This window comes from Anser brachyrhynchus, assembly GCF_964034855.1.
Source record: "Anser brachyrhynchus genome assembly, chromosome: 2".
In the NCBI taxonomy this organism is placed as follows: Eukaryota; Metazoa; Chordata; class Aves; order Anseriformes; family Anatidae; genus Anser; species Anser brachyrhynchus.
This window is the reverse complement of record NC_137695.1, coordinates 136,686,555-136,705,825: the sequence shown is the minus strand read 5'-3', so window position 1 is coordinate 136,705,825 and position 19,271 is coordinate 136,686,555. Positions and strand designations below refer to the sequence as shown.

At 42.5% G+C, this 19,271-nt stretch overlaps 1 long non-coding RNA gene across 4 annotated transcripts; it reads left to right on the top strand.

The window, feature by feature from the left end:
• Positions 1-313: 313 nt before the first annotated feature.
• Positions 314-16,596, top strand: LOC308190999. Of its 4 annotated transcripts, XR_013947632.1 has the most exons (4): positions 314-1,260; positions 1,639-1,709; positions 2,472-2,583; positions 6,897-16,556. It is a non-coding gene; the product is annotated as an uncharacterized lncRNA (long non-coding RNA). The 4 variants fall into 4 exon arrangements; XR_013947630.1 differs by having other exon boundaries at positions 314-2,583; positions 6,897-15,727; positions 16,462-16,596; XR_013947631.1 differs by lacking the exon at positions 1,639-1,709.
• Positions 16,597-19,271: the final 2,675 nt, after the last annotated feature.

The following is a 19,271-nucleotide window of genomic DNA, read 5'->3' as shown; positions in this document are numbered from 1 at the left end:
TCTGAATCTGAATCTGAATCTGAATCTGAATCTGAATCTGAATCTGGGGGACAGCCTGGCCAGGAGCTATGCCCAGGACAGCATGCACGGCTAACACTGCTCCACTCAGGAAGGGCATTTGGCTGCGAGGCTTTGGCCATGCCTCAGGCCGCAAGGGCAAGGCCTGAGGATTTTGTTTATGGACACAGACAAGGCCCCTTGGGCCCGCTGGCATGTCCAAGGACTCGATTCTCTTCCGTGGGTTTTGTTATTTCAGTTTTAAATGTCCCAGCAACATGTCAAGTATTTTTAGGGCATGTAATGAAGGGTAGATATTGTGTGTCCTGGGCTGTAGAAGGAGAGCAAGCGAGGCTGCATGAGGGTGCAAAGGCTGCCTGCACAGTGCCAGAGGGCTGTGCAAGGGGAGGGAGTCAAACAGGATGAGCATCATAATTCCTGGAAACGTGGGGGTCTCAGGAGTGAGAAGGTAACTCCAAAACCAGGTGCACACCGTGTTTCAGAGGGAACCGGCTGGTGGCCTCCAAAGAGAGGTCCAGAGACAACTCTAGCTTGTGCCACATGGGCAAGCAGGAGACAAGGAGATAGACGTGTAGATTGAAGTGCAGGTGTCACCCTAAAGTGCACTATCAGATCAGTGATACGGCTCACTGTTACTATAAACATTATTTAATGCATTGAATATTATAGTCAAGGAAAATGTTAAATTCATACTGAATAACTGAATGCTCTCTATAAAGCTATCTACTTGCACAGCCTGCCACAACCCCTCTTGCACATCTTCATTTAAAAACAAGCATCATTATCCTTGTGTGGCATGGACTGGGGTTTGATAAAAATGTTTGTGTGACACAAATATCTTTTGATTACACTATAAAAACTAGGAAGAAAAAAAAAGCCAGAGAGAGCTAGATGATTGGGTAAAGGAGTTTCAAAGAAAGGGGAAGCAATCTAAAAACAAAGAAACTAGGAAAATACTGAGTAGCTAAGGCAAATTTATTCTCCGTAAAGTTGGACATCTGGAACAAGTTACTGAAGAAGAGATGTGGGATCACATAGATTGTTTCTGGAAAAGGAGGGGCTTGAGGGGCATGGAAAAAACCCAACATGGTCGAATTAAGAGCCAGCCACAAACACTGAGCCAGATGGCTTTTTCTCTTCTTATAATGATATATGTTCTCATCTTTCTATATCTCTGCTAATCACTGTAACACAGGAGAAGTACATGGAGCAAGATGTTAAGAAGGAAACAGAAGGACCTGGGTAAGATGAAAAGAACTGTATTTCTTGTATGCCTCTCTGTAGTGTAAACTGAAATTCAAAACAGGGATGTCTTTCTTATGCAATAGTACATCTGTTGCTGTTCTGAAGTCTTTGGGCACAGAAACTCTTTCCAGACAGTGCAGAGCAATCATTTGTGTGTTTTGACAGGTTTCCAGCTGTAAGCCATATATTTGTTTTATAGCAAATTTTAGGTTAGTTCCTAGAATTTAAAACATATTCAATCTGCTTTTGTTTTACAATCTGTAAACACTTTTAGAGCTCTATTCTTTATTTAATGATAGATAGGCACAACACAGCTGTTCTCTTGTGGCCTGTATTTTTAGTGTAACCTTATTCTTCCCTACATGCCCTGTTCAGAGTTTTGAGTATGCCAGAAGAATATGGGCCAAAATATCAGCAAGACAAAAATGCTCTGAAATAAGCAGAAGGTGAGTGATTTGTAATTCATATCTGCAAGGTAATGATAGGAACTACCTCTCACAGTACCCAGGACCAGAGAGGATGGTTTGTATACAGTTGGTACAGGAATATGTTTATATGGCTCAGCAGAAGACCCTCTAGGTAATGTGAGGGCTATAAACAAACCAGGCATGTCAACGCAGAGCCTGTTGGACAACTGCACGTAGTTTCTCAGAAAGCCCAATTAATGTAAGTCAGGCATTGCATCAACATGATTAGAAGTGCTCCTGGTAGCCAAGGCAGCTCACTCAGAGCTGGTGTCTCAGCGTGGCACTGTCCCACATCACATAACCCTACTGTGAGAAGAAATGACGGGAGCAAGAGCCCTGTGTAGCGCAGTGATTATACACAAAGCATCAGTGCAACAGCCCTGCTGAAATTAACTTCTGCTGCCTGCACAGCCATTTCAGGAGGTCGGCTGGTGCCTCTACTTAATGATGCCCTCAGCTGTGCCCTGAACTCTCCTTTGGCAGGGTACAGTATGGCCTTCCCGCCAGCAATTAAAAAAAAAAAAAAAAAGCTGGTTTCAACTTTGACTTCAGTTTATATTTCAAATGTTGTGATAAAATGATCTCCCAGCACTAAGGAATGCCATATGCCATCATAATGAACAGCACAAGCCTTCAGAATTAGGCCGACACCCAAGCTACATTATTAATGCTTGCATATAATCTTCCTTTTTAGAGATACTGTGCTGACAAACTGTAACTCTCATCTTTGCATTTGTCCAGCTCACATTCCCCCCTGTAAACACTGCACATTCACAAATCAACCCCGTGCTCCAGCAGGATAAGCAACAGCAACAACTCCAAATTCACCTTCTGACAGATCGGCGCAAACACAGTGAGTTCTTTTCTTGATACCACATAGTTCTTCAAAGAAAATAATTTGTTTCCAGAAAGTCTTTCCCCTTACTTACAAAGCTTTGAGATGGGAAATCCTGTCAGCAATAGCTTTGACAAGCATTTGTTTTTTTAATACTCTCATTAGTAACTTCATCCTTCTCGGAAAATACTCAACTGTTCAAAACAAGCTGCCCACATGCACAGGGACAGCTCTGCAGATCTTAGCCTCCTTCCCCTCAAGAAACCTGAATACCTGCCCCCAGACCTAAACTGGGCGGCTCAACCTGTTGTAGGCTTCAGCCAGGAAAGAAATGGCCAGTTACACCATTTCAGGCCCTTCCCCTTCTGTTGGCAACTTCCCTTACCCTTTTGAAACCTTCAAATTAATAATTTCTTTGGGATATATGGTGCTGGGAACAGCCATCCCATTAGCTCTTTTGCAGCTGGAAAACCACCTGGGACAGTACTGGGTAGAGGAGGAGGTGGCCAGAAAAGCAGAACACTGGGAGCAACATGGTTTATTTTATTATTGTTGTTGTTGTTGTTGTCATTATGTTGGGCCAGGAGACAACTGATGCATAAACACAGAGCACAAAATGGTCTCTTCCCCAGAAGCTTAGACTGTAAGTATAAATATTCAGCACAAAAAGAGTCTGAATAGAAGGTGTTAAGTAGGGAAATAGTCATGGTAGATGCTGTGAGTGAGGATCTAATTTATATTGGAAGAGAAAGTAAGCAGACTGTACAAGAGAGTGCTACGTGGTCCAACAATGGCAGGATTGTGGACAGGCATAAGACTGCATTTGTTAAAAGACTGAGAAATGATGTTGCAAAAAGATTTTGGTGCTAGAAGCAAGAGAGTTGTAATAAATACTGGACAAACCATCAGTTTCTTCTCCCAGTCTCCAAGACCCCAACTTTTAGCTCAACAGAGCCACCTTATTCCTCCAAGTAATCCTAGAAAAACTGAAGTACAGAATGGCTTTATGTTACAGCATGTCCTGCTAGTTAGAGCTGTAGGCATTAGGCTGCCTGAAGCAAGCTGGGATTTATAAAAGAGCTTCCCACAGGCACTGATCCAAAGCCTGTTAATGGGAGTCTTCCCTCTGACTTCAGTGGGATTAGGAGGAGGCCTCCCACCCAACCCACCAAGGCTCCTATCCAACCATGAACAAGTTTGAAGGATCCACCCTGCACGGATGATCAACTTGCGCCATGGAGGATGCTCCATCGAAATCTCTCTTGAAAGGCTGATTCGATGCCTGAAGAAAAGGGCTGGTGTATTAGATGTGTGGCATATGTAAACACACAGGACATCTACTGCAGTGCAAAATCTCAGTAGAGAAAGGTTTTTTATGCACCTCACAGGATATTTCTAGCACTCCAAGAGTTAACGAGTTTCCATAAATTTCCCTGAAACTCACTTTGACTGGCTGACAAAGGAGCTACTCTTGCAGAAAAAACAGAAACTAAAGAAGCTGTCACTTACTGCACCGTTTCCTTACGTTGGAGTCAAGACACTAGCACTAATAAAAGGTGACTTGTGTCACGTCTCCTCCTCCCTGCAGAATACCCCTCAGCCGCATGGAAATTTTTTTGCAAACTTTGGCACTGTCTGCATTCTAGCAAGTCACGCTGGCAAAAACAACGAGGCAGAATTAATGAGAGGAGTTAGCTTGTAAAACAGTACAGTGTGTCAGCAGCAAACAAGGAAGGAGAGCCATCCGGATGGCCCTGCACACAAGATTAATTGAGAAAAATAAAACTGATCTGTGGGTGAAGCAGTTTACAGTGAATTGTTTAACTTTTACCATGGTAATAGTCCAGCTTGTAAATGAACTCAGAAAAGATACAGTAACCATGCTAGCATGAAATTATTAATTGATTACTAAAGAGCAACATCTTAAAGCAGAAGGACACAGGACTGTGCTCTGTTGTGTGGAAACGCAACACCTTCTGGCACGGGCTTAGAAAAATGTGTAAGTTCTGTGAATTCTCTAAAGTCTGTTACAGAAGACGTAGAAAAGCCATACCTGAGTGCTATAGGATAGAAATAAAACATTCCCATAAGTGTTGGAGCAAAAGGTAATCTGATGGCTGACTTCCCTGCGTGGGGCAGTGACTATGGTGGGGAACACAGCGGAGCCAGCCAGCCATTCTAAGCAGTTTCAGCTCACTTACTCCTACACGCACACTTCTTCTTTTTTAATGCAAAGCATCATTGTATACCATGACTATGAACACTTAGGGAATGCGGACAGAAGAAATTCTGGTTTGAAACACTAATTGAGTGTTGGGCAATGGCTGATGACATTCATCTGGGCAGACAGGCATGGGACAGCGTGTACCCACTGTGCGATGGAGACAGGCCTGGTACTAACGCTGGGTCGTGGCTTCTCTTTTAGCAGCCGCAGGTGGGAAATAAGTCTTTCATCAGGCACTTTCACAACTGGGAAGGAGTCCCTCCTGTCTTTTATTTTTTTTGGTCTAAATCCTTATGTCATACCTGAGTAAGAAATCAAAAAGAGATACCAATCATTTCACTTCAGTTGTTCAATTATATACCTATTATCTAGAAAATTGCCATGCCTAAATGAGACCCATTTGTTTGTTTGTTTGTTTGTTTTACTAAGTAACAAAGACAACTTTGCTTTCTGAAGAGTATATTTGTGCATTGCTAATTATCTTTTCCATGAGTACAACAGCTAAAGTTTGCATGGAAAAACAAACAAAAGGATGTCATTAAGATGGGTCCCAAGAACCTTTCAAATGATTCATAGTAGTCTTGGCCTAATTAAAATTGAATGAGAAAACAAACATGCTTGCAATTTGCTAGGATAATATTGGGTATTCATTAATTTTTTCAACCTGGCCCATATGTGACAAAATGAAGCACATGCAGTCAAAGTCTAAGATCATAATCATGCATGCAGTGTAAGCTATGTGAATTGAATTTACTTTGTAGAGAATGGTACAAGCCTTAAATCTTACAAATCCTACAAAACTACAGCCTGGAATAAGTCATATCTCTGCTTTGGGTTCCCACTCTGCCTGCTCTCAGTGCTACAACGCACACTTCCAATTTTAAGCAAGGAAAAGAACTGGAAAGAAACATTTCTCTTTTTATTTGGACATTAGGATAGACTAACTGGAAGGCACTAAAAGGCTAGAGACAGATTAGGGACCATGAGGACGGATTGAGAAACTGAGTCGTTGCATCCCTTGGTACAAAACCACTGGCTTCACTTGGCTTAACCCAGTGATATGGTTAGTACAGCCGTACACTGGGTCTGCAACCAAAAAAGTTTAAAAGAGATAACCTATGAAAAAAAATGCCTATAAATACTAACACAAATCCCTAGCAAAACAGTAAGGAACTTAGGCAATAATGAACTTGTTGAGTAGCAAGCAGGATTCCCTGCTATGAGGTGGGCATACATACACCTTGTGGGATAGGGTCAGGTGGCTCCAAAGAAATATCCACAACCCCTCTACTCAGAGCTAATTAATAAAAAATGAGGCAGAGGAAGGAGGCTGAAGTTCTGAGGATCTGAGGGAATCAATTCAGGGCTGTGGGTAGGTGCTTGCCCTGGGAGACCCAGAGCCAGAGGAAGGGTACCTACGTCATGACAAAGAACAAAGCACGATTCACTGTTAGATTTTGACATGGTCCCCACCTTTTGTCTGCTTGACCAGTGATGACAGTGTTCCTCTAGGAAGCAAGAGACCGGAGCTCAAAGCATTTGCCAGCTCCCAGAATAACTGCTAAAGGAGGGGAGGGAAGGAGAGACAGGGACACAGCCCCTCCTTCTGTCAAAACTGGATGCTGGTTCAGGACCAGATGGGAGAGACGTGGGACTTGGGAGAGAAAGGGGGTGAGAAGACTTAAAGAAAACATGATGGTTGTGGTAAAGGCATTTGACAAGGCTGAGGGAACGCCGTGGCTCCCTCTTATAAGATTATGTCTGTAACATATGAAGTAGTCAGAAATAAGAGGCAGACGCAGTCCTGCAGCAGTGAGAAGGCAGCAGCAGTCCTGATGGCTCTTTGTGTGTCCCCATGGCCCATATTCTGAGCCTTCTGGACTGGGTCCCCCAGTGTCTATGGCACCACTCTGCCTTACTCCCACAGACTGACCTGGCTGTGAGGGAAGCCCTGAACCTGCTGTCCTAGACTGAGAATATCTCAGCATGCAAAGTGAGAGCTCGAAGGAAATGCCTAGGAAGAGTAAGCACTAAATTGCTTCTGGACTACGTACCTCCAACCTGTCTAAATTCATCTCTGTCTAAATTCATCTCTGAATTCACCCAGGATGAAGAAACAGCCGGGCTGTAAGAGTGCATCACATTATGGACGTCAATGTGCGAACACAGGGGAGGAGGCACCAGCGTGCACAAGGCATCACTGCTCACAAAGCTGCCAGAGCATGCTGCACAGCCCCTGCTGCACGCACACCAGCACCCAGCCTGCGGGGTCTATCCTGGCTTCCCAGGGAATCGCCTCTCCTGCTTCTGGAGCTCTCCGCAGCATAGACCAGGACCGCAGAAGCCAACAGGAGGACGGGGACCTTTCTGCAGCTGGCAATGGCTTTAATGCTGCAGGCAACAACCTGCCAGGTTTCTTGGCATCTGGCAGCCAGGACAGAGGAAGGTGGCCCTGCCTAACGATGGAGGTTGTCTCATGGCTGCAAGTGATCAAAGGCTGACGCTCTCAAGGACCAGACACCCTAGAAACATCTCACTGCTCGCACCGCTCTCTTGGCAATGAGATGAAAGGGAGAACACACCGCATCTGACAGATGCTGATCACTTTGCACAGGCTCAGCTCCACAGTGGTACTGAGGATTGGTGATACGGACTGTTAGATACTAATTTTTTAGGTACTCCCAGTCTGAAAAGGAGCTGCCACTGTTCCCTTTTGTACAATTTCTGTTATAGAAGGCCTAGGAATTGGCTCAAATCTTTTTGCAATTCAGGCCTTAACCTATTGCTTTCAGTGTCAGCAGCAGCAGAAAATAACTGTACGGGCGTTCTGTTATTCAGATATTCGGAGCAATCCGCAGCTCTTTGTGTCCTTACAGAAACAGCCCTGTCTATCACCAAGAAACGAGGCCTATACTTTGATCGGCCGTCACCACAGAAGCCACCGCAGCTTATCGAAAAAGCATCACAACTTGTTTCCTGGGCTTGCAAAACAGCTGCACCCAAGCAAGCGGAGCTCATTTTCTTCCCCTGCAGGCTCCCCCCAGCCGCAGCCCAGCTGCTGGCTGAGCAGATGCTGCCCCCTGTCTGGCTGCTCCGTTCCTGGCCCCAGACGAGCTCTAGCAAAGGGAAATAAAACTTTTCGCCTCTCCTGGCAGGGTAACAGGTGTGTCTCAGGAGGACTTCATTCATTTCTTGCATGCGCTGCTTTGAAGGCCAACCCTTCCAAAGTCTGTAATGTCCTGTGATACTGGGCCCTCCAGCTCGTGGAGGAAACTGTACCCAAGGTAGGTGAGCTGCAGTGCAGTTCCTTTGCTGCTTCTCTCCTTCCAGCAACAAAAAATAACACTGGAAATCCCCTTGGTTTCCTTTCAGGGGCAGCTAAATTTCCAGAAGTAACGTGGTCTCTTTTCCAAAAACTCCAATCAAAGTCATTTTAAAATGATGTAGACAAGACCCTGAACAATCAGGAATGCTTGCACATATATTTAACTTTTTCTACATAAAATGTATTTTACAAAAGCCCATTCTATATTTCTGAGCTCTGCTAGAAGTGTCAAGGCACTCCAGAAGAGAAGCTTCCCACCATGAGCCCTGCTCCTATGTTTAGCTAAAATATTTCTAGGGAGAGCTGTGATCATCAATATGGCAATAAAAGCTACTCTGATCATCCCAACTGATATATATATATATATATGTATGTCCTAAGTACATTGTATGGTCTTCATCTTTATAAGCCATTTCTTCAAGGCTTCTAGCAGTTCCCTACTCTGATTTTGGATGTTTTCTTTTTAAAAACAGAGGAAGGATGACTGCCGTGTAGGACGCTGATTGCATTTATTGCTATTAGTAGTGTTGAGCATTTATACTGCAGTTGCTACCAGAGGCTCTTTTAGGGGTCCAAGCCCCATTTTATTAGGCATTACCCAAATTCTGTTCCTGAGGAGTTTCTTTAACAAAACTCTGTGGGCAGCAACAATATTAGCTAACACTGAATAAATGTGGACTATAATTCAAATGCTTCCTGCAATGAACATGAAGAGGCCAGTGACAGCTCGGCAGCTGCTGATACCTGTAGCCACGATGCTCCCCGCCTTCTTCATCTTTACACATGAATTTTCATGTCTAGGTATCTCTGCCAGAGACTGTGATTTCAGCTTCCACGCGAACAAAAGCTGAGGACTGGAGAAAGGAAGTTGAGAGAAGCATTAGTAGTTTGAAGGACTGGGGAGATGTGCCATCCATTTCGGGTCCAGGCAAGGGTAACAGAGGGTTTGATAATAGAAGGGGAAATAGGGTCATCTAATCATGCGACCAAAAGGTAAAAAATATACCTGGAAAGACACGGCTTCTCCAGCAAGTGGCTGCACCAAGTGTCTTCTTGCAGCTCAGAGTGCCGTTGTCACCTTGCTGCTGGAGGACAAGAATGCTCTCAAGCTTATTTTCCCCATTGCGCTGACCAAACAAGCAACATCCGGGAGAAACAGAAAGAACCTAACTTCTAAGCATAATTATATGGGCATATAAAGACATCTTAATGGATTAAAAAGAGTAGAACATTTTATTTAGAGGTATGCTAAAATCCTGACACCATCAAAGCATCATCACCTTCACAAATTAATCAAGATTTGATCAGCTTTCTTCAGCTGAAAATATATAATTATCCTGTTTTGTATCTTAATAATGGGCATTCTTAGAGATAGGCATTCTGTATGATTTAGCTAAATCCATGCAACAGAACAATCAGGAAGAATCAAGTTGAAAATTATTTCCTCTTCCATGAAAAAAATATTGAATTTTCTAAACAACAATATCCATCCAAAATTAGAACAAAAAGTATATAAAAAAAAAGCATGCTTAAACACTGAAAGCTTGCAAAAGAGTAACTTTAGATTGGATCTTTTTTTTATTATTATTATTTTTACCATCAAAATATTTCTTATATTTTGACTTTAATTTTACTGAAAATGAATTTCAATTTTAAAATGAGGCCTCTTGAAAACTTCACTCAGAAGAGTTGAAATAGGACATCTGAACAACCTTAGGGCATTTTTAAAGACTTTCAAAATTTATTGAAACTGTCCTTTCCCAATACACAGTTTGAGAAATCAGCACTTTCGAGTGCAAAATGATTGAACTTGTGAACTTCTGAGCAGCCCTCGCAGTACTGCAGCCAGTCTTTCACTACAAGAAGCTGCCAGTAGGGCTTGAAATTAATGGTTCTGCTGATGGTTTTAGCCTGTTTACATAACAATCCCAGGTAAAATCTCTGCCAAAATAGTCAGAAGGCAACTGAGCAGTTTGTTTTTGGATAAAGAGCTTTTTGCTAGGTCACTGGGCAGGACTCTTACCCTGCCGTGTCCAATGGGACAGACGAGTCACCTGCTGCACCGAACTCCTCACGTGCAACCGACCCAGGTGGGCACAGTGACGGCCCTGTGCACACTTGGATATCCCTATTTATGCTGGGAAAAGGATTCAAATCCCAAAACTGCAGGGCAGTCGCCTACGGCCATTAGGTCTGAGTGGGCGGGGAAATGGGATCAGGTCTGACTCTTTACAATTTGTGACAGACTCTGCAGGAGGGATGAATCTGATTCCCTAACGTGGGGCTAAGCAAGAAGACAGTTTGGCTTTACAGAAGAGGCAGTTTGGCTTTACAGAAGCCTAGAGGTGAGGCTGCAGGCTTTTTAAAACTGATTGAACGTGGTGTTTCCAAGCACAATGTAAAGTAAGGAAATTCAATACAATACGAGGCTTCAGAAGGTGCCAAATACTCACAGAAACAGGTCAACATTTTGGGACAATCCTTGTTTTAGTCTTCTAACATTTGGAATTTGTTCTGAACCCGTTACATGCCTAGAAGGACTGAAGATCTACCTGGAGCTGTCAGACCCATGGGACCTACTGCCTGCCTACGCTGCTGAGGGGAGAGAGGGAGACTGATGATGAAAGCAAAATGAAGGCCTCACCTGTAAAGACTCAGGCCTTGATCCTAACACAATGACAATATTTACACTTGATATTGAGCAATGAGGTTTCCAGTAATTCCCGCCAGAAATATGTTTCTAAATGTAACAAGGAGTCCATCTTTTGAAGAGCATTTGTTTGCTTGAGTAAACAGGAAAGGCCAAGGAATGGAGGGACGGCCTTGAGGTCGGACATGGCTGCCCAACTCGCGCCACGTAAGAAACGTTTCTTTCCTCAGCACAAAATACTGAGTTTGCTGCTCTGGGAAATGGAAACATTAGAGAATTGCACTTTAAACCAAGGAAGCTGCCTGGAGACAAAACCCCTGTCTATTTCGACATTCTTTGATGTCAGCTGAAAAGCAAAGGCAGAGCACTCGGGCTATAAAGCTGAAGCAAATCTAGAGGGACGTTCCTGACGGATGAGTCACGCCGTTCGTGCCAGCCAGGGCGCACACACGCTCAGGCTTGCCAGCTGGGGAGGCTTTCCCAGATAGCCCCCGCTGGTAGCATTTCAGCCGGGCCAAACTTTCTGACAGACGCAACAAATAGCAAACAGAAATGCCATTCAGTTGCTGCCCTCAAGCAGTCACATGGAGTAAGTTCAAAAAACTGCAAATATCTTCTGAAAATTCAAAGAAGAATTAAATAAAGCTACCCAACGACTCCAACAGCTCAGCCCCTACCCATTCCTTCCAAGAGGCCAGGTCTTGAAGGGCAGCACACCAGTGTCATGCAAACAAACACGGTTCTTGTTTCAGAGAACGATGATGGACATTTCACCTCCAGCCGAGGGCCTGAATTTACGCTATGTCAAGAAGTACACAGATACAGCAGCAATGCTGCCAGCAAAAGGGAGCAAAGTGTTTCCTACACAGCAGTTATCTCCCTAGCACTGCATTTATCATCTAGTTTATGTATAAGTAAATCCTAAACCTACAGTTATTGTTGATACATGGCTGGTTTCTTTTAAGCACTGCAAACACCAGAAAAAAAAATAAGGCTTCGAAAAATTCAGGATGTGCTGGCTTATTTCCAAATTTGTGAACTTGCATATAATTCAGAGTATCTGAGATTTTTTCAGCCTTGAAATAATTGAATCTCCTAGGCTACAACTGCCTTATCTTTCCGATGCAGGCTCTGTTATTAGATGAAAGGCTGGAATCTGCCAAATAAAACCTGAGAAGCTGCCCCCTACTAGATGCTCTACCAGTATTCTGCCAGGAAGCAAGTTATACTAGCAGTAAATTAAAAATACTTTGGCTTCCTTACATGTGAACATGATTCTCATAAGGTACCCAGAGGAAGACTGACTACTACTGACCAAATTTAGCAAGATAATTTTTAGAGAGCTCAAGTTAGGAGTCCACTTAGTGCAAAACACTAGGACAACCATCGGTATTTGAAAGACTGGTAGCTGTCTCAATAAATTCCCTTTCAAAAATCAGTCTCTATAGCTGGGGAGCAGTATTTCTTCCTCGGCTGAGATCTTGGGTTACAGACTGTGCAACTCATCTGAGCATCTCTGACTGAATTTAGCACCTGCAGTTCTGTTATTTTCAGGACAACTATAGAATTAATGACTCATAAATGTCAGTATTAACACTTAGAAGAGTTTAAGGTCTCCTAAAACACGGAATTATTCATGGAGACAAACCTCATACTAAAAGAAACGCCTAAGCATGCCTTGTCACGAAGCACCTATTCATGTTCTGCATGGAGATGGGCAAGCTGGTCATAATTTCATACTTACCCATTCATATATCAACATCTCTCTCCTAAATCAGATCTGTCAGTTCACATATTTTCCAACTCTTTATCTTCTTAGTTCTTTTCAACCTGGTCAGACTAGTTTACTCTTCCTTCAAGGAACAGTATGTGCATTGAATTTTAAAAGGTGTCTTTGTGTTAACGTTTCAGAACAAGAAATTTGCTTTAATTACAATACAGTGACATTAGCTTCTGTAGGAAACGAGTGTTTGGGTTATTGACTGAGCCAGGAATATATTTACCAAATTATTACAATTAATAAATCCATACATCATATTCACATAATTAGTACACCATTTCAGGTTGGAAATGAGGAGACATTTTTTCTCAGAAAGAGCAGTCAGGCATTGGGATGGGTTGCCCAGGGAGGTGGTGGAGTCACCGTCCCTCGGGGTGTTCAAGGAAAGGTTGGATGTGGTGCTTAGGGACACGGTTCAGTGGGTGGCATTGGTGGCAGGGGGATGGTTGGACCAGGTGATCTTGAAGGTCTTTTCCAACCTTAATGATTCTGTGATTTTCCATATTCCAAGATTCTGTCTTCTATACCATCTCCACAGCCAACATCATGAGCTTTGGAGAAAGGTACAAGAAGTCCATACCATGTGGTCAGAAAACCACTTGGCAGTAAAACAATGTTCTCCCTAGCACGCTCAAAATAGTTTTTATCTTGAAGGTATGAAAGTCCTTCCAATTTCCAAATGCATTTATAAAAGGCTGCAAGTACTTGAGCTGTTTATGCCCTCATTATCTCTGTGACAGTGACTCACAAACAACAACTGATTCATACCTTCTTAACAACGCATTCTTCAGGCTGGTTATAAGAAAAACTTTCTTTAATAATTCTTGCTTTCACTGCTGTTGAATGTCGTCTTCTCTAACAAAAAAGAACAAACAAATTGGGTTATTTTATCTAAAGACTGGTACAGAAAAAGCTTCCCATATCTGCATAGTTGTTTTTTTTTCTGCATCCAGTAGCACGGATAGTGAGTAATGTATCAGTCAGATTACTTAGCCAGATTAGGAAAATGAGTTTTTAATTATTTCCATGTCATCTCTCTATTGTTGTTGCAATCCTAACCTTAATGAAAAATCCATATACCTAGCTATTTGCTGCTAGGAAAATCACAACAGCACTGTGATCACCGTTATGTCCCAAGGACATCCTCAGTTAAATCCACACTGGAGAATAAGATGTCTGGATGTCTGCTCTGGTTGCTCTGAGGATCAGATGGCACTTCATCCCTCATTAGGTAGGGTAAAGCGAAGGGATGGGGAAAGGGACAGGAGAAGTCCCTGGACCATGATTGTGCTGCCAAGCATCCACACAAGTCCTGTGGCTGGCAGCGCGCACAGGAGCAGGTGCGTCTCTCAGCACAGCCACAATGGGAACGACGCACGCTTCTCAGAAATGTCATTGCTCGTGTTTGTCTAGGGTGAAAATCTGAATGAGAACAAAAGCAAAGACAGGCTGCATGAGCTATTCCCTGTTCTGGACCATGTCCAGTCATCTGCATATTAAAAGGTTTCCTTTCCCAGAAGTTTTGTGACAAATCCTCTGATTACGGGTTTGCTAGAGAATAAAGATGATGGAACGAGACATAGCTTTGTTCCTCCTTCTCCTCATTTTATACGTGAAAAGAAAACAGTATTAAAATGAAATGAAGATGGATGACTGCGTTTTAGTCTTTGCCACGTGACCGTGGATGTTGCACTCACTATTTGCAAAGCTGGGAGCCACAGAAACACCACCACCGGGAACAGCACCACCCTCTGATCCTACTGCTTTTCCTGCCCGGGAAGTATATTTGTTAGATACAAAGAGAAGCAGTACTTCCTAAAAGCACTGTAAAAACAAACAAACAAACAGAGTTAATGTAAAAGACAGGGAGGACAATTAAGACATGAAAAACATGTTTTTTGTAATGTTTCTCAAATGCCATTATACAACAACATCTGTTGCAACCATACTGTCCATTTGTGCATTCTAAACTATGCAATATTTGGTCTATTAAATCACAGAAAATATATTTTTTTCATCATTTCTATAACGAATGTGTCAGTTTCCTTTCTGAGAGTGTTTGCCTTTCACAAATACTCAAATTTACGTAAAAAATCCCCAGAAGGACTGAACTAAGAAAATCTGTATCTTTATTTCAGGTGGGCCTAATTTTATTTTGACTTTTCATAATTATGTGGAGAACAAATGTTTTATGACTGGGAATAAATAGCAGAACAGAGAATATCAAAGATAAACTTCATATAAGAAGGATCTATAAAATGCTACTAAGGTCAAATACAGAATTTTTCAGGCTTGAATAGGCAGAATTTGTGCTTCAAAAAGATCCTTCATCTCAGGATAACATTCAGATATGATATTTTAAAGGTTGGAAACACAGCAAATTACGTCACCTGCTAACACCATAGCTGTGAATAAAAGGCCTGCTGGTCTCCTCAGGAAAGCATCTCCCTTTGCACCACCTTGGCCTCGATGTTCACAGAACCATCTGCAGATCCCATGGCCATGAACCACTTTGTGGTCTTGCAGTAGGGATCCACCACAAAAAGGGGATTTGGTGTTGGCACATGGCCGAAATGCTTTTTGGATATGAATTGTTAATGATTTGCTGTTTCTAAATCCGGGCAACCTGAAAATTTAGGTCCAGTGTGTTTTGTTTTTTCTCCAGAGACTGGAGCCCATTTGCCCAGGGGTGTGTTACAAAGATCATCCACAAGGAGGAGCCAAGTTTACAAATAATTCGTTAAAAAAATACGCTGCAGCTCTCTGTTAGCCCATACCCAGATTAAACAGATTAGTGCATAATCATTGCTTGATAAAATAAACAGTGTTTGCTTTCAGCTCGACTCCCATCAGGAAGAAGATTCAGCAGCTAAAGGATGTTTCCTTAATTACATTATCCTGACTTCTCCCAATTACATGGGGAACAGATGTTTTATGGCTGGAGACAAACACAAAGAGAGGGAACATCAAAGACAAACTGCCTGTAACAAGAGTCTATAAAATCACATAAAAGCACCTAACTAATTAAACAGGCCAATCGCTGTACTATTGTCGCTTGCTTTGGCTTTTTGTTAAACTCAATTAGTTACAATGCCAACCACATTTTGCCTGGACAGGAAGGTGTGATTAAGAGAAATTGGATCCCTGGGGACTGCTGGGTGATGCTGAAAGAAAACTGCAAAGGTTGGTATAAAGTTTTACACCACAAAATAAAGTTACTATGTGAATGTGTAACAGCAGCTTGCATTCTGAATCTACTCTGCTTATTTCACTATAACCTACAAAGCTTAGCTTAACTTTGCACAGCCTTTGTGAATAGACTCGTTACTATTTTATGGCTATACAAATCTGTAGCACTGACACATATCAAGACATAAGACCAAGAATGTCAAGTGTTTGCTTGCTGTGACTCCTCCTGCGTGGTTTTCAGATGTGGTGAGCCTTCAGAGAGCCAAGCGACGCCAGAAAGATGCACGCGCACTCTGAGCCATCTAGGCATGGGTTTTGAAATCAAAATCCAAAACCTCAGGTTTGTAAATTAAGTAGCCATGTCTGAAAACTTCACCCTAGGCAAACTGTCTTTGGTTACCCAGTTGCATCTGGCAGAATAAGGAACAAAATCCTCAGCTGTTAAAGGCGAGTAAAATCCTGCCACATGTCTTCATGAGAACCGACAAGGGTTTCTCTTGAATTCACTTGAGCCGGGATTTCATTCAAGACTTGCTTCATGTAAACTGGCGTTAGTTCAGTTCTCAGCTGACCTGCCTTATCTGGAAATGGCATGTTTTTTCCTTCCTATTTAGACATTTATTTTATGTATAGAATTCAACACAAGGTTAGTGGTTTCTTTCTTTTTTCTGTCTGTTACTACCCTGATTACCTTTCTGTTTTCTTAATTTGCTGCCCACACGGCGAAGGATTACTGGAGTACACTGATGAGAATTCCCTAGTGAAGGAGACCACGGACCCAACAAGGGCATGCACTCTGCTGGACCCCACACTTACAGAGAAGGAAGACCTCATCAGGGATGTGAAGGTCAGGGGCAGCATCGGCTGCAGTGGCCATGAGCTGGTGGAGGATTCTGCAAGGAGGGAACAAGGCAAACGTCAGAATAACATCCTGGACTTCAGGAGAGCAGACTTTGGCTTCTTCAGGTACCTGCTTAGAAAAATCCTGTGCAATACAACCCTAGAGCGAAGGGACCATGGGAGCCAGTTGGTTTTCATGTCTACTCTAGCCCCAGAATGATCTAGAAAGCTGAAGTCTGTACATAATGAGGAGTTCCTGACAAAACTGAAACACAATGAAGCGTGCAAGAGGTAGAAGTAAGGACAGGTGACCAGAGAGGAACATAGAGATGCTGTCCAAGCATGCATGGACAGGACTGAGAAAGCCACAACCACCTGGATTTGAATCTGGCAAGGGACATGGAAAGCAACAAGAAGGACTTCTACATGTATATCAGCTGCAAAAGGAAGACCAGGGAAAACGCAGGCCTGCTGCTGAATGGAGTACAAAGGATATGGAGAAGGCTAAGGTACTCTGTGCCTTCTTCACATTAGTTTTTACTGGTAAGACCAGCTTTCAGTAATCCCAGGCTCCTGGGACCTACGAGACAGGCTGAAGCAAAAGAGGTTGAGTAGGGTGAAGTTACAAAACACCTGGAAAAGATGGGACATACACAAGTCCAAGGGACCTGCTAGGATGCATCCATGTGGGCTGAGAGAGCTGGCTGATGGTAGAACTAGATGATCTTTAAAAGTCCCTTCCAAACTGAATCATTCTACAATTCTATGATATTATCAATTATCTCTGAAAGGTCATGATGACCAAGAAGGATTCCCAAAGAAAGGAAAAGGGAAAATGTTTCTTCTATCTTCAAGAAGGGCGAGGAGGAGAACCCAGGAAAATACAGGCTCGTCAGCCTTGGAAGGTGAGCTGGAGAAAATATTCCTGGAAACCATTTCCAAGTGTACAAAGGACGATGTGACTGGGTGCAATCAGCATGGATTTTGTAACCATGAGCCCTGTATTACTACATAATTTCTAATAGAAATAGGTAATAAGCTTTGTACTGAGCTTGCAAGGCCTCAGGCTGAGGCTTGCTCTCTCTAAACTATTCCCGACTTGCCTGAAGCTTTGCTTTATTTGGTTTGACTGTGACAGCAATTTGTCTAATTGACATGGGGGGGTTGAACAGATTTGGGCGAGATGATCTCCAGCAGTCCCTACCAACCCCAACTGTTCTGCGATTCTGTGAAAATGAAGCCTGATGAAACGCATCCAGACCTTTCTTCATGTTAAAGAACAGCAAAGACAGTTCTTTTTTTTTATTGTTTGAACTTTTAAGAACATTTCAAACCACAATTTCCTCCTTCTTCTGACCTTCTTTCAAGTGACTAATTACAAATCATAAAGGAATTAATAGTAAAGAGCTACTATAAAGTATTTGGGAGGAGTTTACAGATTTAGGGTCATTTATTCAAATTCTTTAGTGACAAAATACTGTTTTAATTTGACTGAAATTTTTTAAAATGGCAACAAAAGAATTTGAAAGTACTATTGTTCTTGTGCACTGCTTCTCCACACAATGACTCAGAAAATTCATGTACGTGAATGCTTGCACATGGATTTAAGCATATGAAAATGAATACACATTTTGAATCCAAGGTGCCTGTTGCAAGCATCCTCAATTTGGCTGCTTCTTAGTTTCCTCCTATAAAAACGGCTGGAAACATCAATGTCTTGGGTAGGTCTGGTGTCTTAAAATCAGGAGTAGATCAAAACTAATGTCAATTTGATCAAACATTTTCTGTGTCCTCATTTTCTCTTCTTACTCCTCGTCTGTAAGAAAACTGAATTTAGAGAGGTTTTTTTTTTCCAGCTGAGCTGGGTATTTCTCTTCACATTTTACAAACTTTCATCCAGAAAACAGTGTGTTGTATTGACATATATATATATAGCATTGCCCATTAAGTTATTGCGTCTAAGATCTGAGTCAATTTTGTTATTGACTGGGTTTTGCGTTCCTGTTCTGCCTTGCTGCCAGGTCTTGGCATATTGTCCCTGTTAATCTGATTTTCTAAAATGTCATTGTTTCCTTACTGCATAGTAAGAAATGTCAGTTTAATAATTCAACAATTCACTACTGCAAAGTCCAAAAGTATGTTGGGAGTTATGTTCCTTGCAGGTTTTACCCAAATTATCACATCCTCGATGCAGACTTACACACCGCTCCGCCAAACACTCACCAGTGGAGTATTTTAGGAACTAAATATATTTCAGAGGGTGTGTCTGGAAACAACATGTCACGGAAAGCTACCTTATGATATCAATCGTAGGTCTTCCTCCATGAGATTGCAGCTGCCAGGAATCATGTGATGATCCCAGTTTTGCAAACAACTCTGTCACCTGATGGTTTACTGCGCTCTTGGTAGTAGACGCCACGGTTGTTTGACGTTCTCTGTGGGACTGGCAGGGTCTCTCGGTGCCCTGAGAAGATTTTGTTTGAAGTATGCCCACAGCCAATGTTCTGTGAGCATGAGCTGGCACCTCCATTGTATTAGAGCAATTCAAGATAGCCAAAATTAACTTTCTGTACTTTGTCTTCAGGACCATAGCATCACCCAAGGTGTAGAGACCTAGAAAAACTTGGTGAACAAGGGAATGCTACAACAGTTAGTATTCATTTGGGCAGCAACTGGTATGAGAATGTATGAGAGAAAA